Source organism: Tubulanus polymorphus, chromosome 8, assembly GCF_964204645.1.
Source record: "Tubulanus polymorphus chromosome 8, tnTubPoly1.2, whole genome shotgun sequence".
In the NCBI taxonomy this organism is placed as follows: domain Eukaryota; kingdom Metazoa; phylum Nemertea; class Palaeonemertea; order Tubulaniformes; family Tubulanidae; genus Tubulanus; species Tubulanus polymorphus.
This window is the reverse complement of record NC_134032.1, coordinates 7,693,155-7,719,154: the sequence shown is the minus strand read 5'-3', so window position 1 is coordinate 7,719,154 and position 26,000 is coordinate 7,693,155.

The following is a 26,000-nucleotide window of genomic DNA, read 5'->3' as shown; positions in this document are numbered from 1 at the left end:
AAGGAACCTCATCTTAGCGAACCGATTTTAGCTGCAGCATCCTGCAGGTCTCTTTCTAGGGACTCAATATGTTCATTCCTATGCAGGAGGGTGGATTTCGCAGTTTTGAGCTACTCTCGATTGGAACCATGAGAAAGTATGGCACATTTGGCAATGGCACTGTCACTCAGGGAGTTTCGCTTTATTCAGACTGTGTTCCAGATCAGCGAAACGGGAAACATGAACACAAATCTAGCATTAGTATGTATACCACGAATAGATGCTTGGATAAAGGGGTTCCTCGAAAGCAAATGCTCTACAGTCTACATTTGCTGGTTTATATTTTCTATGTGACAACTACAATTACAACAACTTTATTTTTAAGTGTCTTCGTTGTGAAGCAGTTTTGAGATTTTGGGATGGTTTAATTAAAAAATTCACCCACAAACTACCACATAATTAGTGGTAAAACTAACATGTTATAGATACCGCAAGAAATTATCACAAATGACCAACTATTTCACTCTGGCTAAGTTTGTATATTTTTGCAGATCACATTCGAAAGATGATAATTCTGAATGATGAAATTGGCTTAGATAAGCTTGCAGTGCAGAGCATACTGTTGAGCTAATAGTTGTAGGTAGGTAGGTAATGTGTGCACTGTAGCACACACTGTTTGAGCCTACTACAGGGAAGTGGTCAGTAGAGAATCTCAACTGATATAACGAAAGACTACGTCCGAAAAGTTTCCTGAAGCTAATCATTTTTTTTTCATTTGACGTTTCAACTATAACCTCATAGTCATCTTCATAAATACCGAGTTAACAAAATTATGAGATATTTATATTTGCCATCAACAACATAGCAAACTTAACTTATTTATGCTTAAACTATTTCATGAAACTGACCACAGGTATCATAATGTCGAGAGATGGGTTAAGGTTAGCGGCGAATCTACGTATCTTCTCAACGCTACCGCAAGCATCCAGCTAGGGACTTGCGAAATTGTTTATCTTTTCGTATCGCACCGAATTTAAGCGAGCAATTTATAACTTCTCTCTACTGAATTTAATAAGAGCCTGGAACACAGATGCAAACTTTTTTTAATAGAATAACATTTGCACATTTTCAGAAATACATGTACATGGATCACATCATTAATTCATTATTTACATATTGTTTTTCAAATTGTTTCAGGTGTTCCTGTTGCAGTACAGAAAACAACCAGTACAACTGTATACCAATGCCAACTGTTATTGAGTGTAGGTGCTGCATGGAAGAAATAGTCATCAGAGAGAAGGTCGAAAATGGAGGTGTGCGCTGTATCACCGAACACCCAGATTTCGTTGCAATATGTTTAAATCCCTATGTATTGGAGGAAGGTTATAATGATCGCGGGTAAATGTTAAGCAACTCAATTATATCTTATACTTTTCTTAATCCAATGTCGTGGCTCATTTGGACCATGCAAACACTCCGTAAAACTCTCATCAGCATGTCCGCTATGAATATCACACACATGGTTCATGATTGATTTCCATTTAGCCACGGCTCCATCTCCGTCCCCATCACTGCTAACCAATACATGTGGTTACTTATCGATCTAACCCACATTCCGATCGACGCTTGACATTTCTTCTTCCCTAGTTTTTTTATATATACCTAAGAAAAGAACAAAATACATGAAGTTGAAAAAGAGTACATTCCTGAGATCTTGGATCCTGGAACTGTCCATGGCTTGGTCCCAGAGAAAAAGAGTGCTCCAGCATCGTCCAAATTTCCAACTGGTTATCTTTTATGTTTAGGCTGAGAACTCCAACGTTTGAAATGTTTTTCTGGCCCCTGGCATTTCGTTTCATATTCCACGATTTAACCGACTATACATCTGCGAATTATTTTGCATGGAGCCAAACATAGAGAACAAACAGCCAGAAGGGAAAGGATGCAGTATTCATAAAAATCAAATTTTGTTTGCTGGTGAGCGTAGTTCGTTTCTTCATCTGTACAAAGTTCTTGGTTTTGAATTTCTGTAGATCTACAATAATACATTGGGGACAGCTATTTTACGATTCAAAAATAAATTCTTCAATTATAAGTTTGAATGCATTTTTGATTTGAGGACTGTAATATAAATTTTTAATGAAAATCGACTCAATTAGATAAATTTTTAAAAATGTTACACTGTTAAACTTACTCATGATCGCCAGGTTCCCATAAAGAATCATCCTTGAAATTGTCACCGCATTCACCATTATCTGATGCCTTGAACGATTTCTCAAGCTATGGGGGTTTCAGTATTTCACACTGGCACAATGTATCATGTTGCTTTGGTTTTGGTTTGTGTGCCTGTCGATTTTCCACTCTTCAATATACATTGAACTCCACTATGACTTCTGGCCTGTAAAATCAATTAAAACAACGATATTAGTTGTGAAATAACCTTTTTCATAAGTAAACCTGAACTGGCTTGTCCCAATATTATATTTAAAATGACTATTTGAGTCCCTTGTGTTCGATATGGTAATGTTCTAGACTCATTTGCTGCTATGGCACATAGGCCTAGAGATGACTCAAGTTTTACTCCTGTATAATTACTGGCCTGTAAGAGAAGAGTATGATTTGTGAAATCTCTTCTTTCATTGGCTCAATCAGGTAAGGGGAGTAATCGTTTCCATGGAACCTCTAAATTAACCAAAGATCACGCCAAAATTTAGCTAACGTCTTCTTTCTTTTATTACCACGCCAAAAAGAGAACAAAAGAATTCCCACACAAAACGGGGTTGCTAAAATGGATAAAAATGGATTTGGACTCGGTAAAACCGGATACTGAACTTTACTTGTCCATCACACCGCCCCCACTAAATGTTGTCGGTTTTATCCGACAACAAACATTAAGTCTATTCACAAATATACATGGTCCATTGAGATTAAACGGAATGCTACAGACAAGAACAACCATTGGTAGGTTTCCTGTCTTGTAACGCCCAAGGATCATCAGGTCATCATTTCAACGAATCGAAGTTCTTGAAACGCGGGTTGTATCTGAAAAATATCCCAACCAGTAGGATGGACCGCAGAACCATTCACACGTGAGTTTGATGTCTAGGTGGTGTTCGACAGGCATTGTGGTATCCAGGTTGAGTTCCGCTGCTAGTGCGACATCTAGGTTGCATACATATATGACCTGAAAAACAAGAAAAGACAGAAATGGAAAATACTTTGTTGACTTAAGTTAAAGACAACTCTTAGTCGTTTGCCGCTTTGCAGTGGGTGGGAAGGGGGCCAAGGGTAGTGAACCATTGATAGGTTTTTCTTCTCCAGAACCATTCTTTGGGGCACAGGATTTGCCTCATGATCCACTCCGGAACCTGACCTTTATAATGGATACCTTTAAAATTGGTAGGTTTCAGCTCCGGATGTGGTATCTCAATGAAGCCAGCCTCTTTTCCCTTGCGGCTCATTCTTGTGATGTGCCGCACAGCATGGGTGTTCCCTTCGAGACAAGGAGGGACAGGGACTTCCATGTGATACAGCGGAGCTTTGCGTAGCTCCTGGAGGTCCATAGTGGTGTGTCTCCCAAACTCACACGTATGGTGCATGCTGTGATTGAATACGATGGCTGAACAGTTCACCTGGACTCCCTTCAGACAAGTATGGATGGCTGATCAGAGTCACAAGAGAGTCGGCTCTCAGATTTTTGAACATAGAGTCCAACAGCAGTAGCGCGGGCGGACTTGTTCGGATTGCTCAAGACTAATTTTTTTGTAGTTTCCCGTTCAAGCCCTTCGGATCACCACCGACTTTGAACACCAGGAGTTTCAACGATGTGGCCACCATGTTGAGTCTAGTCTTAATGCCCATCACCACTGCTCCTGTAACCGACGAAGCAGGATTTAAAAGTTCATCTTCTGCAGATTCCACTAACTCATGACTGTCAGGTGGTGGTGCAGTGTCAGGGCATCGCAGAAAATCACATACAGCCTCGACTGAATGCTTGCTTCTGGATTACAGCAGAACTACACTTTTACTCGGTCTTATTCGACGGCTTCCATTTTATTCCCCCAAGGGTTCATTCACTATTATGAGGAAGAAACAACAAACAGCCATATCGATATTTTAGAACCAAACAACCACTGCTGATTTGCAGGAATACTGTAGGCTGTAGGCGTAATAAAACAAAATATTTCAAAGGAAGGATGTTCTGCGATTGCACATGTGTGTCTAGCTGAAATTAAGTGGCTGAAAAGACGTTGTAATTTCTATGAATTGAACGAATTTTCCTAATGAAATGAGCCACAATTGTTTGAGCAATGAGCAAGTTGATTTATCTGGACTGCACAACCCTACAGATTCGATTGAGACCTATTTGAGAGTAATAGGGTAAGTGTCCTTTCATACCAGAGGTCGAGAGGTCGAGCTCATTTTCACTCACTCGCCCCTCTCAACCTCTGATATGAAAAGACATATACCCTATTACTCTAATAATATTAACATAAATGAACTTTATTTATATGAATATCATATATATGAATCTCTTTTCAATATAGAATTATAATTCTTTCCATAATTGATATGTTTAATTATCTTATAATGCTTTGATCTGTGTGATCTTAAATATATGCCGCCACAATAACAATACACTTTCTCATTAGGATTTAACTTTTTAAATTCATTATTTAAATCACATTCCAATATTTGATGAATTTTCATTACTGATAATTTGTTTATTATCAAAATTAAAATAATATAATTGTCGTTGTTCGCAATTCTTAACTCTATCATATCATTGTAATCTTTAGAAGGTATCAAATCATCATTTCTTTCATAAAAGGAGTTTAAAGAATATTTATTTTGTTTTCATCTAAATTACCTTTATAATATAAAAACTGTATTAGATACTTTAGGATTTTTGACGCCATTATCTAAAGTATCTATAAGTTCCAAACTAATGAATTGTTGCGGGCGATAAAACAAAAATAATGAATTGTCGCGGGCGATAAAACCGCGACAAAAAAAAAATTGTCGCGGGCGATAAAACCAAATTAATGAATAGTCGCGGGCGATAAAACCAAAATAATGAATTTTCGCTGGCGATAAAACCAAAATATTGTATTGTCGCGGGCGACAAATCCAAAAAATGAATTGTCGCGGCAGAAAAACCAAAATCTTGAATTGTCGCGGGCGACGAAACCAAACTAATGAATTGTTGAGGGCGATAAAACAAAAATAATGAATTGTCGCGGGCGATAAAACCGGGAAAAAAATTGTCGCGGGCGATAAAACCAAATTAATGAATTGTCGCGGGCGATAAAACCAAAATAATGAATTGTCGCGGGCAATAAAAACCAAAATATTGAATTGTCATGGGCGACAAAACCAACATATTGATTTGTCGCGGGTGACAAAACCAAAATATAGCTGCAAAGCAGCGATAACGGGTTTTCTGCACAGTCTTAGAATCCTGTTCAACGGTGGATTTTGACGAAGCATTTGATAAGGCACAACATCAGCCATTACTAAACAGGCTATTAGGAAACAGTATCAATGATAGGTCGCCCAAATGGCTCAGCAGTTATCTCTGAACGAAAACTTGTAGCTGAAATCAACGGAACGCGTCATCTTGGAATAAGTCGGTCAAACTAGTGGAGTCACGCAAGGTAGTATCCTAAGTCGTCTTCTGTCTAATGTCCTGACAAATGGCATACACAGTAATCCAAAATAAAAATTGTGAGTTAGAGTTAACTCTGAGTTAAAGTTAGTTCATTTTCGATGAGTTAACTCGGAGTTAAATCTTAACTCGGAACTGTGGAACTGGACCCTGGAGATTCAGAAAATGAAGAAGTCATTGGGCCGTATCTATACGAACCGGAGCCAGATGAGACAAATGAATCCATTGTTCCGTCGAACAATCCCGACAGACTCAATAGGCTGAACCTGGATATTTTACACGAATGGTGGGTTTTATATTTGCTAATATGTGTTTGTATCTTAATATATAAATGCATTTTTGATAATGCACATTTTATGGTTTAAATAACCAACCCTGATAGAAACTTACCCTGTTTTTTTATCATTGATGCATGCCATGCAATTCAATAACAATAAGACCAAAAATAAATTTTCATAGCATTGTACCGTCGTCGTGTACTGTGTCCGTACTGGGTTGCTTGTTATTTTCTTGTCAGTAGAAATCTATAAGGTTAGGGCCGAGCTGAACTTATGGACACTTTCTAGAACCCAAGTCTAATTTTCGCAATTATTGTTTTTATTTTAAGGTGTTCGTGTACTCACTGCCAGGTGTTGCCCACAGAACCAGAATGTTGCTGTTGCCAGGAGAGTCCAGAGGTCACTCAAAAATTGGCAGAAATTTTGGAATTTGAACACCACGAGGCCGTTCCTAAATGCATTACTGACACTAATGCATTTGCCTCTGTTTGTACAGATAAATGGGTGTTGCAGGTAGCCTGGTTAACATTCAAACAACAATATGGAAATAAAGCGTTTGAAGGACCCATCGAAGAGAAGTGTAGACACATAGCCTATCGACAATTTACCCGATGGTGTTTGGGATACTGTGGCAGAAAAAATCGTGTTATTTTGCCGTCCTGTGTCGTTTCCTGCATCCGGGCTCATTTTCCTTCTGAAGATGGGGATGAGGATTTGTACAAAGGTTTCCGATGGCCAGCGTTAGAAGAAGAAAAAGAAGACTGATTGCCATAGCATTTCATTTAGTTAAATAACCTCAGTATTAAATTTTCTATATGAAATTTTATCACAGAATAAAAATTTTTCATCTTTCTACATTTCATTTTCAACTCATTTCATATTCTTTACAAATCTACTACGATGCAGTTCCAACGCCTCTTCCTTTGAAACTCGTTCTCGACCACTGGTCAGGCTTTGAGGAGCTCTAACAATATTTTTTTTAGTATGTTGTTTCTTTTTGATATCTCCTATGATTTCATTCAAACAATCATTGACATAATCTGAAGAAAATAGAATACTGATTTAAAATATGCTATTCAATTGACATTAAGACACCTTAAGTGACAAAGTTATCTTGAATCATTTAACTGCAGACGTCAGTGCAAATCTAATATGGATTTCTTACCATAAGTTGCATCATTTAGCAAAAATCGAAGCACATGACGTTTCTTATATTTTGGGTATATCAATGACACACGACCAGTTCCATCGTTTTTTAGTTTTTGCATCCTGGAGCTGTTTTCATTGAAATGCATTGCTGCAATGTGGAGCCTAGAATGATATTAAAATATGTTAATAGCATATTAGAATAGAATTAATACCATAATTCAGTTTTGAGCTTTTGCCTGACCTTGAGAGGAGTCCTCTGTATGAAAACTGAAGCATTTTCGGGGCAAAATGGTTGAAGACAGAATGTAAACATTCTAATTGGCTTGTCTGTCCATATGGTGACATTTTGGTGACCTTGTTCACTAATCTTGTTCCTTTCAAAACTTGTTCAATCTTGTCACCTGCTGGCGTACCTAGACGATTAAATTGATAGATTACTTCCACATTTTTCTAAATCAGGATTGGGTATAGAACTATTCTATCTAGTACATGGTTTTCAATTAAATACCTGGTAACAACCACTTTTTCTGAGCTACATAAGGTTTGTGTTGACAATTGACGTGTACCCCCTGAACATGTTCCACAGCTGAGAGCCATTTTTTCTTGATTGATTCCTTATCGTCTTTCGGGGAAGACGAAACACACCAGTATAGATGATATTTTAATGATTTCACCCAGTCTTGAATGTCCACAAAGGCTTTGGTCTTCGCTAATTTCTCTAACTTTTTTGTTATACCTGAAATTATAGATTATTAGATTTTTCAAGCTATCCAACGATATAAAAAGTGATTGCTGAAAGACCCAAAATGTGAAGAAAAACTAAGAGGGTATTTGACATTTTGACTCAATTCTATGCGCAATTTTCGAAACTGATCTATCAATTCAATCAAATAGTTTTGAAAATCATAGATTTGAGTCAAATTTGTATTTTTGCATTTGTAATTTATACAGACATTTATGCAAAGATTTTTTTAACTTACTTTTGACAACGTGCCAGCAGTCATAATAGTGACTAACTTTCCATACTGTCCTTATCCATTTTCCAATGTGCAAATGCATATCTGATATAAATGCCTTTACCGGTATATTCCCTAATTCTGTTGTGCAGCGTTTTAGGCCCTCCAACTCCATGGCATTTGAGTTTTTAACTTCAGTTGACTAGAAAGGAATTGCACAATATGGCATTTTTAATCAATGGCTATTAAAAAAATAGATTTTAACTCACAACTTCAATCTGAAAACTTTTACGTCAGTATATCTACCTGCACTAGTTGCAGTGAAACAACTTTCTTCGCCTCGATGTCCATGATGGAGTAACTCCCAAATTTGGCTTAGTGTCCCATGGAGTCGCATCTCCCATCACCACCGAGTAATCGCTCACCATTTAAACCATCCAAAATTGTTTTTCTGCTGACTTCCCAAACCCGGTTAATTGCTCCATGAAAGAAATTTCGTTAATAGCGGAAAAACGATCTCGTTGAATGAATGGCAATATTTAGCAACCTGGAAAAAAATTATGTTCCCACTATCAATTTTCAACTATCGAAACAGAGGATATTAGGCCTAAATGAATTTAGGACACAATTTTGAATATTTAACAATATCAGAAGTTCACATCTCTGGTGACTTACTCGAACAACCGTATAGATTTTGTTGGCCAGTTTCAGTAAGCAAGATCATCGCACTTATCAAAATATTCAAAACTTGTTTCCCTGCAATGAAATCCTGGTTCTGCCAACTACTCTGTTTCCAGCACAACTGGCATGTTGTTTGAACAACTAGTAATGTGCCTTTGGTTCTTTTCTCTATCTTGTTATAACCACCGCAAGAATTACAATGACGGAAAAGTTCAAATAGTTTATGCTCGAAAACGATTACTTTAGCTTGTTTCCCATAATCTAGCTGGCTGTCATCTCTGAAAATTGGATAGATAGATCGTTGTAGGGTGGCACTAGTAATCATCAGCAATAAGCATTACCTGAGACATACTCATAAAAAAGTTACCTCATTTCATCAAAAATAATATTTTCTTCATCAGAATCATAGTTATTATCACTACCCGAGTCAGATTCAGATGGAATGTATTCATCATCAGAATCATTATCCTCAGACGAACTGCTATCAACAACAAAGGTCTTCCTGCTGCTTCCAAGGGGCCGACCTTTCCTCTTCATATTTACCCCTGTGGCAATCGCTGAAATGCATGGTTGAAAACTTTAAAATAGTCTATAGGCCTAAATGAAGTTTTTTTACTTTTTCATTATAAGTATTGATATAGGATTGTGATCAAATCTGATAAGAAATTAGTCAATCATTGATTATATTGAAAATATTTCCTAAATGCAGTGCTTACTTTTTGTTGCAGGAGTTATCTGAACCCCCCGTGAGGTTTGGCGTACTTTTTTGAATACATAAACAGGTTTTGTTTTGTACGTTACTACTACTTTCGGTTTTGCTGGTGTCTTAAGCGTCTGAATAGCTGAATTTATCAAAAGATCAATAATTAAACTTTTGCTCTGTGAAAAACCAGTATCAACAATGAAAAAGGCACTACTGAAAAAGATACTCACCTTTCGACACACAATCTGGTGCACTTTGTATGCCAATTTCTTTAGATTTGGCGGCAATGTTGGACTCAACTAGGCAGTCCGGGTCTTGAAACGAAGCTTCATCATCGGGAATTACAGCTGAGGCTTTTTGAGGGTTCGCCACATTGTTAAATATTCTTTTTCTTTCTCTTTTTTCATATGCAGCCCTGCCCTTTGGTCTGGGGGGTGAAAAAAGCATTTCGTCAGCTGAGTTTAATTGACTTGGCTGTACCGGCATATGAATTGTTGGTACAGCTCCTGACTTTAGCAGTAAACTGAATAAATAAAACATTTTCTTCAGAAATCAGTTCATTTGGCAAAGCTCTCATAATGATATTATATGTTGCATTTTGATATTCATTTTGATTTGTGGCCTGTGCTACCTATGACCTTTTAGGACAGCTATGTTTAATCTTGTTTTCAATAAATGGAGTAGTCTATTATTATAAGATAAAGATACTTTTCACTCAGTAATTCATAGATTTAATATTGTGAAATGGTCCCTTTTTGTAGTACGATGCCTGCATATGATGAAAGCGCTATTGTAGCTTTTTACAGGCCAGGTTGTCCGGGGACCATCTCATCATAATAATAAATCTTCAGTATCATCCAAATCCTATACTATACACCTAAATCAGGAGGTTCCAGTCATATGGGCTGGATTTATTCATTTATATTTCAAGGGTTTTATTATGAAGCTTACTTTTTCGCGAAATTTGCGTCAAACATCATCTTATTTGCACAAGCTGTTTCTTCAAAATGATACCGACATAAGACCGAATACCGGGTCGGCCCTGTCCAGTTTAAACGCTTCTGGCATACAAATTTCGTCCACATGGCCCTCGTCTTATCATCACTTGGCCAGTAGAATGTACTTGCTTTGTCAGCACTGCCATGACTGCACCCATAAGCGACACAGCGAAGTCCCATTTTGGAAAAGTAAACATGTAAATAATCATTTGTATAGATGAACGCTGAGACAAAAGACTTCCTGGTACATGTAGTGACGTCACGCACTTGAGAATTCCGGAAATTGCCGATGTTTGTTTGCGGAAACTAGTTCAACACACCGCAAGAAAATGCAGTTACTAAAGTACTATTTTTAATAGATCTATGACTTTTAGAGCAAAAAACCTTCACAAATCCGTATTCTATATATTTTTTTCCAAGGAAATTATGCCAGAATAAAATATCTGTCAGTTACCCTTTAAAATTAGTTTTTAAAAACCGCGACAGAATGTGCAATCTTTGGGTAATAAATTTGTTAATTTATGCTTGAATTGATAATTGATGTGACAAGAAACGTGCGGTAGATTTCGGATAGAGGACTTAGAAAAACATGTCGGCTTTTTGAATGGGGCTCAATTTTCGATGTCTACGGCCCGACAGTGCTTTTGTAACGACGATTTTTCAAATACGCACGGGGTATTTGTAGATCGAAGTGAGCTGAATGATATCAGATGGATTGTATCGACAACAGCGTCAAGGTAACAAAGCCTTTGTTCTTTTAGTAAAAAAAGTGTGGAAGAAAATAATAATAATTAATATAGCTGCAAAGCAGCGATAACGGGTTTTCTGCACAGTCTTAGAATCCCGTTCAACGGTGGATTTCGACGAAGCATTTGATAAGGCACAACATCAGCCATTACTAAACAGGCTATTAGGAAACAGTATCAATTATAGGTCGCCCAAATGGCTCAGCAGTTATCTCTGAACGAAAACTTGTAGCCGAAATCAACGGAACGCTTCATCTTGGAATAAGTCGGTCAAACTAGTGGAGTCACGCAAGGTAGTATCCTAAGTTGTCTTCTGTTTAATGTCCTGACAAATGACATACACAGTAATCCAACATATACCAGACCGAGTAAATTTCCAAATCGACCTTAACACGCTGTTCGACCAAAAACTTAATGTTCCAACAAGAAAATCTTGTTCGAATGAAAATAATTCTGTTTGATCGAACAATACGCTTTTTGCTTGAACCAAAAATTTTCTTCATTCTGACAAAAAATGTGTTCGAATAAAAAGCTATGTTATTGTTGAAATGAAATTTTCCCGGCAAAAAAATTTGGTCGAGCGAAAACAATTTTTTCGAACGAATGTTTGAATGAAAACAATTCTGTTCGATTGAACTTTTTTCAATATACTTGTTCGAACGAAAAACTTAATGTTCTGACAAGAAAATTCTGTTCAAATTAAAAAAGATTCTGTTCAATTGAACGATAGTTCGAACGAAAAACCTTTCGTTTGGACAAAAAAAAGTTTGTTCAACTTTGTTCTCACGATTTTTTCAAATTGGTTCAATCGTATAGAATATTATTGGTTCGAACGAAATAAATTTTGTTCCGACGAAAGAATTTTCAAGCGAAAGGTCTTTTGAACGAAAAAAAATATATTTCTGGTGCTCCGAAGTAACTTAAAGCCGGATGTAGGTTGGTCTTGTGACACGATGCGATCCTCGCGTTGCATCGCAAGTTTCAGTGCAAGTCGGTTGCAATACGATTGTGTGCGACTAGTTTCTGCCAGTCGCAAGAGCGCGTCGGTTGGTTGTGACAGTCGTGTCGCGTCGCAGAAAGTAGAACACGTACGACTCCATGTGACTGGCGTTGCTGAAAGATGAGGACGCCAGTGATATGACGACTGAGTTTAAATTCGTCAAAACGTCACAATGTGTCAACATATTTATGTTGACTTGATGCGATATATCGCGATATATCGACATAAATATGGCGACTTGTCGAGTTGGAACGCGACAACTCGAGGCCCTTTATCGCTTCCGTAGATCTTTCATTAAGTAGGATTACTTGAATGATCGCTTTAATATCACTTTAAAAAAAAAAGAATCTGCCAAAATGACCTTAATATTCGACACTATATGTACAGAAGCGATAAAGGGCCTCGAGATGTCGCGTTCCAACTCGACAAGTCGCCATATTTATGTCAACATACCGCGATATATCGCGTCAAGTCGACATGAATATGTCGATATATCGTGACGTTTAGACGACATATTTCGTTTTCTCGACCATTTTCCTCGCGACAAGTCGACATATTCATGACGACTTGAAACTCAGTCGTCATATTACTAGCGTCCTCATCTTACATTTAGACATGTCTTCAAATGACGGCTTGTCCCGTGGAAAATGAGCAAAAAAGCGAAATTTGTTGTGAAAACGTCACGATATGTAGACATATTCATGTGGACTTGACGCGATATATCGCGATATATCGACATAAATATGGCGACTTGTCGAGTTTGAACGCGACAACTCGAGGCCCTTTATCGCTTCCGTACTATATCAGATTATTCGACTTAAAATAGGCGAAAGCATAAGTCTTTATTACGTTATTAATTGGCCTAATTATTCAAAAGCTAATTAAGTGGGCGACAAAACCAAAAAAATTAATTGTCGCGGGCAATAAACCAAAATAATCATTTGTCGCTGGCGATAAAACCAAAATATTGAATTGTCACGGGCGACAAAACCAAAAAATGAATTGTCGCGGGCGATAAAACTAAAATCTTGAATTGTCGCCGGCGACAAAACAAAAATATTGAATTGTCGCGGGCGACAAAACCAAACTAATGAATTGTCGCGGGCGATAAAACCAAAATAATGAATTGTCGCTGGCGATAAAACCAAAATATTGAATTGTCGCAGGCGATAAAGCCAAAATATTGAATTGTCGCGTGGGACAAAACCAAAACATTGAATTGTCGCGGGCGACAAAACGAAACTAATGAATTGTCGCGGGCGATAAAACCGAAATAATGAAATGTCGCGGGCGATAAAACTAAAATAATGAATTGTCGCTGGTGATAAAACCAAAATATTGAATTGTCGCAGGCGATTAAACCAAAATATTGAAGTGTCGCAGGCGATAAAACCGCGACAAAAAAAAAATTGTCGCGGGCGATAAAACCAAAATAATGAATTGTCACGTGCGACAAAACAAAAATAATGAATTGTCGCGGGCGATAAAACCAAAATAATGAATTGTCGCGGGCGATAAAACCAAAATAATGAATTGTCGCTGGTGATAAAACCAAAATATTGAATTGTCGCAGGCGATTAAACCAAAATATTGAAGTGTCGCAGGCGATAAAACCGCGACAAAAAAAAAATTGTCGCGGGCGATAAAACCAAAATAATGAATTGTCACGTGCGACAAAACAAAAATAATGAATTGTCGCGGGCGATAAAACCAAAATATTGAATTGTCGCAGGCGATAAAACCGCGACAAAAAAAAAATTGTCGCGGGCGATAAAACCAAAATAATGAATTGTCACGGGCGATAAAACAAAAATAATGAATTGTCGCGGGCAATAAAACCAAAATAATGAATTTTCGCGGGCGATAAAACCAAAATAATGAATTGTCGCTGGTGATAAAACCAAAATATTGAATTGTGGCAGGCGATAAAACCAAAATAATGAATTGTCGCGGGCGATAAAACCAAAATAATGAATTGTCGCTGGTGATAAAACCAAAATATTGAATGTCGCAGGCGATAAAACCGCGACAAAAAAAAATTGTCGCAGGCGATAAAACCAAAATAATGAATTGTCACGTGCGACAAAACAAAAATAATGAATTGCTGGGGCGATAAAACCAAAATAATGAATTGTCGCGGGCGATAAAACCAAAATAATGAATTGTCGCTGGTGATAAAACCAAAATATTGAATTGTCGCAGGCGATTAAACCAAAATATTGAAGTGTCGCAGGCGATAAAACCGCGACAAAAAAAAAATTGTCGCGGGCGATAAAACCAAAATAATGAATTGTCACGTGCGACAAAACAAAAATAATGAATTGTCGCGGGCGATAAAACCAAAATATTGAATTGTCGCAGGCGATAAAACCGCGACAAAAAAAATTGTCGCGGGCGATAAAACCAAAATAATGAATTGTCGCGGGCGATAAAACAAAAATAATGAATTGTCGCGGGCAATAAAACCAAAATAATGAATTTTCGCGGGCGATAAAACCAAAATAATGAATTGTCGCTGGTGATAAAACCAAAATATTGAATTGTCGCAGGCGATAAAACCAAAATAATGAATTGTCGCGGGCGATAAAACCAAAATAATGAATTGTCGCTGTTGATAAAACCAAAATATTGAATGTCGCAGGCGATAAAACCGCGAAAAAAAAAAATTGTCGCAGGCGATAAAACCAAAATAATGAATTGTCGCGTGCGACAAAACCAAAATAATGAACTGTCGCGGGCGATAAAACCAAAATAATGAATTGTCGCGGGCGATAAAACCAAAATAATGAATTGTCCCGGGCGACAAAACCAAAATTATTGTTTTGTCGCGTTATTTTAGTTTTGTCGTTTTGTCATAATGTCGCCCTCATTTGCATATACGTGTTTTTTTTACGCATGGGCCTTATCAGCTACCATACTAAAGCCTTAAGGTCGCGTAAAACTCGATAAACACTTCAAGCGACACAGCGAACGATCTCCTTTCCCCCACAGCGAACGCTTAACCTAGTAGAGGCTACTAGCCTATGTAGGCCTAACATCCGGACAGATTGGTCGTAGGCCTATTGAATAACAACCCACCTAAATATCGTAAATTTTGTTTAAAGTTCAATCCAATGAGTCCGTTAATAAACGCAACAATTAAACTGTGTTTGTTTGAGACAGTAAAGCTCAGTACCGGTAAGCCTAAAGCCGCGTCAAACTCGATAAACACTTCAAGCGACACAGCGAACGATCCCTTTCCCCCACAGCGAACGCTTACTCCGAATGTCAAGTGTGAGTCCAGCATACGGAAAGGATTGTGTTATATACTTGTATTTAGTAAATACCTTGTGCATTTGACAATGATCGGTATGTACTGTAGGAAATATAGAGTATTGATGGTATTGATATAGAGGTTGAAGCCCGCGGCCGAATAAAGTAATATATTCTTTTATTTTGATACCTCGTCGACATAACAGCTTTTCTCCGCTATATCTCTTCGGCGTGTTTAGTTTAGGCCTACGATTCCCCGGTACACTAAAGATTTATCTTAGTAAATACACGGTTAATTCGGTAAAGAAAAATAGGTATTGTTAAACTAACTCCTTGAAACCCGCAGCCAAGATATCCTCTGCAGACATCACCGCAGCGCAGTACAAAAATCTTTTTGAGGATCGAAAACGCATTAAATTGGACTGTGAACGGTTGCAGCTTAGGGTCGATTGTCTGAAGTTGGAGAAAGAGAACTTCATACTAAAAAACGCAAAGCTACAACTAGAAATTTTTGCTTTGCAAAATTCGACGGGTGTTACAATTGAAATGAAAAATCAAGAAGAATAGTGCTCCACGATTTGATAGAAAATTTCGAATAATTCTATTGCAATTCAAATTTTACTCAATTTATTGTTAACATGTTATCTTTTTCATTTTTTGCGAATAGAAAGGTTACGCAAAGAAGGTGTTCACAAAATAGTCGCGCATTAGCTTTCCTGTTTGAGGTTCTTCAGCGTGGACCTCCCCAGGGTCGTCGTCCACTCCAATCTCTCCAATTTCTGGTTCATTAAACAGAATTGCCATGTTATGCAATACGAAGCAAGCCATGATAATAGTACACGCTTTCTCCGGTGCTAAGCGTACCTCTCCGTGCAGGATTGCAAAACGTCCTTTCAATCTTCCGAACGATCGCTCCACTCCTGAACGAGTTCTCTTGTGTGAGATATTATATCTGCAAGAAAAACTAATTCCTCAGAAATAATAGTACAAGGGAAATAAAAGCGGAGATAAATTCAAATATATTTTCTATTTACCGTATTTGAGAATCTCCAACAGGTTGAAGAAATGGAGTCATTAAGTATGGCTTCAACGCATATCCGGAATCTCCCAGTAAAACGCCATCAGTTAAGCCTCGATGTGTAGCCTCTAGGTGTCTATAGTGTAACAAAATGTGTGATGTTATGACAGCAGAATTGAAAACTACCGGAGAGTTGCGTCAATTAACCGAGTAGAGTACGGTACTGCAAAAACAGCTCATTGCGGCGCGCGCAAGCTACCACAATAATTGTCTTGAAAATAAGATTCAACCATATTTTAATAGAATTGTAAATATTTTCCTTGATATATATATAATACATTCAAAACTATCAAATACCACATCTAATCAACCTGGATGAAGTGAATTCGAGATGATTGATCTACATGGACTGACTGGAGTCTTGTACTTACCTACCAAGAGCTGAAGTTCTGAAGATATGGGAATCATGGACAGACCCAGGCCATTTCGCAACAACATTAGTGAATTTTCCTTTAAAGAATATTTATAGCGAACATTTTATAAAGCACAAAAGTTTCCGGCCCCTTGAATGACCAATGAAAAATAGAATTGAAATGAAACTAATATCTTGTTGATCTTATCTTGATAACTAGGCCTACTGCATAAAACGTACTATCTTTATGATTCTTTACCTGTGTGGTCACAGACAGCCTGAACGTTTATGCTAGGATATCGTTTCCTGTTGATAAAAGCCGGCTCGTCAACTGATGGCCGGATGATTCTAATGTGAGTTCCATCAATCAATCCAATAGCATTTGGGAACCGGCCTAATTCATAGATACCCTGCTTGGTCGCACTGATTTCTACTTCCGAGTTAGGCCAAACAATGAACCTATCTTTTACACTAACGAGCGCACAACATACTGAATATGCGACTCGAGAAACAGTCGCTTTCGAAACACCGATTGTGTCTACTACCGTTGACATAAACGATCCAGTGGCTAGATATCGGAGCGTTATAATCACTTGGTGCTCCACCGAAAGGCTTTTTGAGCGATTGGTAGGACGCTCAAGTTGATCCCTTAATATGTCACATATCTGTCGAACTGAGTTCTTGCTGAATCTGAATCTACTGGAAAATTCGTCATCATTATATAAATCCATCGGGGAATTTGGCAAACGCCGAAATACTTGAGGCCTGCGAAGGTATCTTCTCCGAAACATTAAATTACCAAGTATTTCCGCCATCTTAATATCTTCATTAGCAACCTTAAACTGGTTTAAGGATTTTAACCTCATTTGTGATGTAGTTTAAAATTTACACCAAAATTACACCAATTTTATTTTACACTTTTTCATGAAACTGACTGAAAATTTTACACCGAATATTTAAACTGGATTAATAGTTTACACTAATTTTTTGAGTTTAACTTTTTCGTGAAACTGGGCGCTTCAGTTTTAGAATTATCAAAATTACTAATGTATGAATTCTATTATAATGTATTACAACCACTTTTTGGAAAAAAACATATAGAAATATTATATTTTGATACCGACAGTTACATATTAAAGATAAAAACTGATAACATAACAGATGATTTAAAAACATTAAAACATCATTTTGATTTTAGTAACTACCCTAAAGATCATGAATTGTTTAGCAATGATAATAAAAAAGTTCAAGGGAAGTTTAAGGATGAATTAGGCGGTGAAGAAATGATAGAGTTCATAGGTATTAGATCTAAAATGTATTCATATAAAACTAAAGAACATGAAGCTAAAAAGTTAAAAGGAATAACCAAAAATGTAGTAGAAAAGAATATTCATTTCAAAGATTACATCAATTGTATATTCAATGAAGAAGTTAGAAAACAAGATGAGATGTTTAAGATCTGAAGATCATGAAATGTTTATTGAAGAAATTGAAAAGATAAGTCTAAACCCATTTGATGATAAAAGATATATTTTAGATGATGGAATTCATACAGTTGCTTATGGTTGCAATTTAGATGAATACTTAAAATTTAAAAGAGAAGAAACAAAAGAGAACGAGATAATGAAAAGAATTCTAACGTGTTAATCAAATTTTAATAAAAATATGTATTATAAGTGGAGAGTAAACAAACACACAGTGAGAACAACAAATTATTTCTAGATAGAATAAAAGATATAACAAATGTAAAATCTATAGATTATAAATTCAAAAAGTTAACGGAATTAACAATCCATAAGAAATATCTAATTACAAATATTGATACAGTTACTAATAACTATGGAGATAAATTAGTTATACACTTAGAATATGAAGGATTAAAAGGAAATACACATAAATTCAGAACATATTTACCAGATAGATTTCATAGATTATCAAGTGAAGATTAGAAGAATTATGTTCTGGAGATTTCTATTTCGTATACGAAGGTAAGAATGAAAAGGGGCACCATGAAATTGATTTCGAATAAGAAAATATGTAAAATAAATGGCGGAATTAAAAGAATACAGAATATTTGTTGATTCAAGAAAACTTACTAATTATAAATCTCATAATTTACTAGTACAATTAGATAGAGAATTCAAGAATTGTGTAGATTTAAAATTAGTTAATATAAGTTTATGTAATTCTTTTTATAATATAACGGATAAAACTATTGAAGATAATACTTTTTTAATTCATATTGGAAATGTAGATAAATGGTTTCATATAATTTTGAAACCAGGATTATATAATTTAGAAACATTAGCTCAAGAAATTAATCGAAGAGCACGGTTGAAAATTCGACGAGATGATAAATTTTTAATTAGATTTATAAAAAGCGATAGCACAAATAAAATTAAAATAAAGGTATATGATGAAAGTCAACATGCATTTATGGCAAAAAAAACCATTGGCTAAATTGCTAGGAATTGCACCAGATACTGTTACAGGAAACATAGATGGTAATTCAAATATAATACCTTTTACACACTTTAATATTTATTGCAATTTAATCGATCCTACAAAAACTTTCGAAGCAACTAAAGAAACTAATTTTTAGTTCTAGTATACTAGATATTTTACCGCTAAAAAATGTTAAACAATTTGGAACTCAAATAAATTATAATTTAACAGAATGTGATTTTAAACCTTGCATTCCTAAATTTAATAATTTTAAATTAGAAATAAGAAATCATAATGGATATTTAATTGATTTGAATAACTTTCCTGTAATTTATGAATTAGTTATAAGATGTAAAGAGTAATTTTTTCATTATATAAATGAATATAACTGTTGGACCGAGTATATGTTTTGGGTTTGATTTTAAACATGAGAAAGAAATGAAATTTAACATTAATGATGTAATTACACATATCAAAATTATTACATTTTCTAATGAAACAACATTTGAGTATGAAACAACAATAGATAAAGAAACTTTAAATGTAGAAAAGATTACTAATTTAATTAGAGAATCTTTAAGATTTTATGAATTAGATGAATTTTTATCATCGATGATATTAAAAAAATAATAATTGAAATATATACAAATGAAACTAGTAATGAAATAAATGTTGATTTAATCATAAATAAGTTAACTAAATATTTTGAAGATAGTAATTTTTTTGATAAATAAATGAGTGATAATAAGTGGATAATAACTGGATTATATAATGGAGCATTACTATCAGTTGGAACTGTTTGTTATTCAATGGTATTAAAAAAAGTATTTAAAATGGGAAGTGTTAATGTTGATAGATTTGATATAAATGATATTTTAAAATTAACGTTAGCAGTTACTTTATCTAATTTAACTATTGATTATTTAGAAAAACAAAAATATATTCCTCCCATATAAATGCATAATTATTTTACTAAATAAATGGCTTCTGCAGTTATAACTATTATAGGATCGGCAATTGTTAACGCTTTAGCATTTACTGGTGGCGGATATTTATTTAAGCATATTGATAAAATGGATCATTAACAGAACAAAAAAGACATAACTTAGCATTAGAGAAATACAATAAAGCAGCTGAAGAATATAGAGAAAAGAGACAAAACTATATGGATTATATTAACAAGGAATTATATGATCAGAAGATTTCACACAGAGATTTGCAATCAGTTGATGATGCAATGAGTTTATATAACGCGGTAACAAATAAAGAAAAATTACATCTATACAAACCAAAATTATCAGATTATTATACCCCAAGTAATGAACAGAAGAAATATGAAATAATTTTGATTTTAGGTGGAACTGTTATTGTTATATTTGTAGCATATAAGTTTACTAATTAGTAATTTTTTTGCTAAATAAATGGAAGATAAAGTTGATAATATTGATATTATTCCTCATGATATAAATAAAACTAAATTAAAAATATTTTTAGAAAAACAAATATTAGAATTTGAAAGTGACTTAAAGATAAAAAAGAAAAAATATTTAAAAAGCAAAATTATATATTATTTGATTATAAGTGGTTCGGTTACAATTAGTTCTGTAATAACATTTCTAGCAATATTCAGTCCATTAATACCTTTAGCTATATCAATTGGTGTGTTAGGATTAAGTTCAAGTGTTTTAACTGGTATAAGTTCAAAATTGAATATAAAAAGTGATAAAGAAAAAATTAAAACTAATATAAAAGAAATTAATAAATTAAAGAATACACTAGATTATATAATAAGTTTAAATGGTCATATAACAGTTGAAGAACAAGATAAATTATTAAAAGAATTAGTTAATTATTAATTTTTCAATTATATAAATGGCAGATAGTTTTCCAAAAGCTTTCCAATATAATAAATCAATTAAATATAATATTTCAGCAATAGATTTTAATAAAGATATTACATATAGAAATGAAGTTTTAGATTCATTAATTGATTTATATATTTATGTTACTGAAAGTAATAATTTTCATGTAAAGATGGAAATATATTTCATGTGTATACAATTAATTTCAAAAATTTAAATGAGGCAAAACAATGGTTATTAAAATCTAATATGAAGTATTGGCAGAACCAATTAAATTTTGCTGTTTATTGTGCAACGACAGGATGTGGAATTAGTTGGAATGATCATTTAAACAAGCCAAGTTTACCATTGATGTTATCACTTTTTAGATTTCATACATATTTTCAAATAAAATTAATATTAGATGAATTAGAATGTCCTTTACCAGGTTCAAAATATTTTAAAGAATTGAATAATAATATTAATTTTTCTAAGTTTTATAAAATATGTAATGAATTTAATATTAATTCAAATAAAGATTTTAGAGCAAAAATTGGAACAATGAGTGGATTAGGAATATTATATACTAAAGAATTTGGAAAAATAATGACAAATTCAGATATAAGAACACTAAATTGGAATGAATTACCAAAATATTATAATAATATACAACAACAAAACAATAATGGTTGGGTTAATTTCATTTTAGAAAATGGTGAAGGTTTTACTAAAGCTGGTATACAAAGAATAAATCAATCTATTAGAACTTATTTGATATGTATTTAAGGTGCGCAAGTTGAAACAAGATCCCCAATAATTGGAAATGATAACACTTCATTCGATGCGCAGAAACAATTGAAAGTATTATTTGAAGATTCAATTCATAATGATAAAAATAGATCGATTCCGGAAAACATTGTAAGATATCAAAATTATTTAGATAAATCTCATATTAGATTAAATTATTGTATAAGCCCTAATCTATTAATTATTTCTAATGATTTAGTATTAAGATGGGAAATATAATTGGTTATAATAATCTAATTAAAACTGCAACAATAAATAATTCATTTGGATTGAATGATATAAATAAAAAGATTATTACTGCTCCAAAATTAATGGAAGGTGAAAGAAATAAATAACACATTCAATCAACAGAAACTAAAACTAATAATATTAAATTAAATAATGATTCTAAAATAAAAGATTACAATACATCAGAAAATATTAGAACTGATAATATTCAACATGAAATAATTAAACTAAATGATGATAATAAATCCCATGAAAATACTAAATTAGCTTTAACTTGTATAGGAATTGTAATCGGAGGAATATTATATTTTAGATTTTAATTTTTTTATTATGTAAATGACAGAAGGTGGAGAAGATATTGGAATTGATACTTTTGGTGACGCTCCCGGTATAAGTGATGAACAACCACCTAATTTTGATGAAACGAGTTTCAGTAATGATGATAAAACGGCATATAATACTAATTTAGTTGAAGATGATGATTATGATGATGATTATGATGGAATTAATTCCGAATTACGTGAAAAATTAATTAGATATTTACAAGCTCCTGTAAGTGGTAGAATTTCAACTAGAACAGAAAGAAAAGAATTTATGAAACTATTAGAAAAACAACAAGAAAAATATCCTGATGAACCTATGGAATTATATAGAATGAAATCTAGAGTAACAGATACAATTGTTAACGAATTATTACCAAAAGTTGTAATAGATGAAATTGATTCAGAAGGTGTTGTAGAACAAATTTTAAAAGATGACCCATTTTTCATGAATAATTTAGAATTTAAAAATGATTCATGGTATTAAAATCTTGAATTAAATAGGAATATTGTAACAATTCAATTATCTAGAATGGGTCAAGAAAATATTTTTGAACCTGGAATGCGAGCATTATCTACAATTGAAGGTTCAAAAGGTGGTAGAGAATTTCTCAGAATTATATGGAATGCACTCGATAGAATAAATAAAGAAGAACCAATTCCTAATATTGATATAAACAAATATTCACCATTTAAAAATCCAAATCCAAATCCTACTGATGTTGATCCAGAAACTGATGAATATTTTGCAAATCGATTAGATAAATTAAGAACTTCAACACCAGAAACATCGAGAAGAGACACTCAACCAATTGATAATGATTCAAGTCAATTACAATTAACATTAGAAAAACAAATTGATAGATTAAGAGATTCAGAAGAAGAGATGAATAGTTTATCAGATACATCTGGTGCTGAAACTGGAATAAATCAAATACAATCTTTACTAGAAAAAGGATTACTTGATTTAACTGATGAAGAATTAAAACAATTTCCTGAAAAATCACGTAGAGAAATTAAAGGTGTACAAATATCAGCTGGTGAAATTGCTAATATTAAGATGAGATTTTCTAAAATAACCATGTTAGAAAAAGAATTAGCTAATGCAAATGAAGAATTAAAACAATTAGAATTAAATAAAAATCTTCAAGTAATAGAGGAAGCTGATTATGAAAGCAGAAAGTTAGCTTTAGAAAAAGAAATAGATGATTTAAAATATAACAAAGAATTACAGGAAAAAGAAAGAGATACATTATATTAAAAAATCATATTAAAAAATTAAAAGTTGTTGTTAAAGATTTGTTGATAAAACCAGATTCTAAAAATATCATTGAAAGATAGAATAACATTATTATTTAAATTAGAAGGAATAACAATTCTTTCAATTCTAACATCTGTAACTATGGTATTTACAACGATAGGTTTAGCTATATCAAATGCTTTGAAATCTACTCCTACTCCCGATAAACCAGATAAACCCCAGGACCCGGTTCCACAGTTCTTGATTAACTTTTAACTCAGAGTTAAATTCCCTAACTCAGAGTTAAAAGTAACTCGGAGTTAAATCCGGTTCCACAGTGGTGAGTTAAATTTAACTCTAGAGTTAAATTCCTTAACTCAGGGTGAAATTCTAACTCTGGGTCAGACCTGAATTAAAATGCTTAACTCAGAGTTTAAAATGGCGGCATTCTACTTATTAGCGGGTAGAGAAGCCAAGAATAAAGAATATCGAAGGATTACAAATCAACTCGAAATCACGGATGTCGAATGCTATAATAGATATCGCTTTACAAGAACGGGTGTGCAGAGAATCGTTGAAATATGTAGACCATTGATGGCAGAAAAAACGTGCAATCGTGGATTGCCTTTGACTGTCGAACTGCAAGTTCTTATGGCACTTCGATTTTATGCCAGTGGCTCATTTTTGGAGGTAATCGGAGATAGTTTTGGTGTATCGAAATCAACAGTTTCGAGATCTGTTACTCGTGTAACCGACGCACTTTGCTCGAAGAAAGCAGATTTTATCAAGTTTCCGAGAGGCCCAGCAGAACTGGCAAAAACGAAATCTGATTTTTATGAAGTCGGAAATTTACCCGGTGTTATTGGTTGTGTTGATGGAACACATATACGTATTCAAGCTTCAAGAAATGAAATTGAAAGAGACTTTGTGAACCGAAAAAGTTTTCATTCGATAAATGCACAGGGTGTGTGTAATGCCGATGGTAAGTTCAAGGCCGGAAATTAACAGGATACTGTCCGATTTGGCAATGTTCTGCGCGTAGTGACTTTTTTTCTTTTCAATGCAGTGTACCATCTAAGTAATTTGTCAGAAACAAATGCAAACCCATTTATACGTACCGGTATTGGGAATTGTTCCAATATTATCGGAAGTGCTTATATCTTGAACATGCATCTCAGAAACGTTGGTTTCAGTTGCCGGTAATGGCAAAAATGATTCGGTGACTTCGTATACGGTCCCGTCATCCCCCATTAGAGTAATCGCGTTCGACGGTGACGTCTCAATCTTTGATACTTAAATTTAACAGAAAAAAGTGATTGATTAATCAATACATCATAATTTAAAATGCTCCCGACTGTTGTTCAAAATTGGGATTCGAACCTAACGAGTCCACGTCTATGACGGTGCATAAATTAGCCGGACATGAGCCATTTTTTCTGCACATGGTGTCTGCTAAACTATCGTTTTTAAGCCGAAATGTGCGGAAAATAATCGCAGCACGAGACCAACTGGATTATCAGAATGATGGGATTTATATGTGCATTAGTAATTTGCAACGCTGGGTCTGTGATGTAACTGCCAAGCCGTAACATGTAAGTTTTATAATCTTATATTTTCTTGGATTCGGTTCCAGGGAGATATTTAGACGCCATTGCGCATGTGTGTCAAAGGTCAAAGTGTAGCACGTCATCAAGCTATCATTTGACGATATGCTGTTGGGTGAAAGCAAAGTTAAAAACAAAAATGATTGACCCTGTCAGTGAATAAAGATATATATTACTTTCTGGACTTAGTGACATGATAATGGGAGGATCTAAGTGGAGTGTTGCATCTATTCCGACCCAAGCTTCTCTGTTTTCGTTAGCGCTTATAATTTTCTCCATAGTCTCGTCGACGTTCTTTATCAAATTTTCCGGTGGTGGCCCCCCTCCAGTTTTGTGTGCTAGTTTCCTTCTTTCCGAATTCATACAATTTGCTTTAGCGCTCATGTTTTTCCATTTGAATTTAAGTTCATCTGGTTTTCTCACACAGTGCCCTAGGCTGTTTACTGCACTAGCCACCTCTCCCCATTTCTTCGCTTTCAGCTTGTTTGTGACATCGTTATTCAACTTTGAAAATAACACATCACCATTTTTCATTACAACGACAGTGAGAACGGCCATCTCGTCTTTAGTAAAGTTAGGACTTCTTTTTTAAGCTGTTTTTCGTTGCTGCACGTTGCCATTTTGAGAATTACCAATTACTTCTCTGAATTAAGATGGTTACTATGGAGATATGAC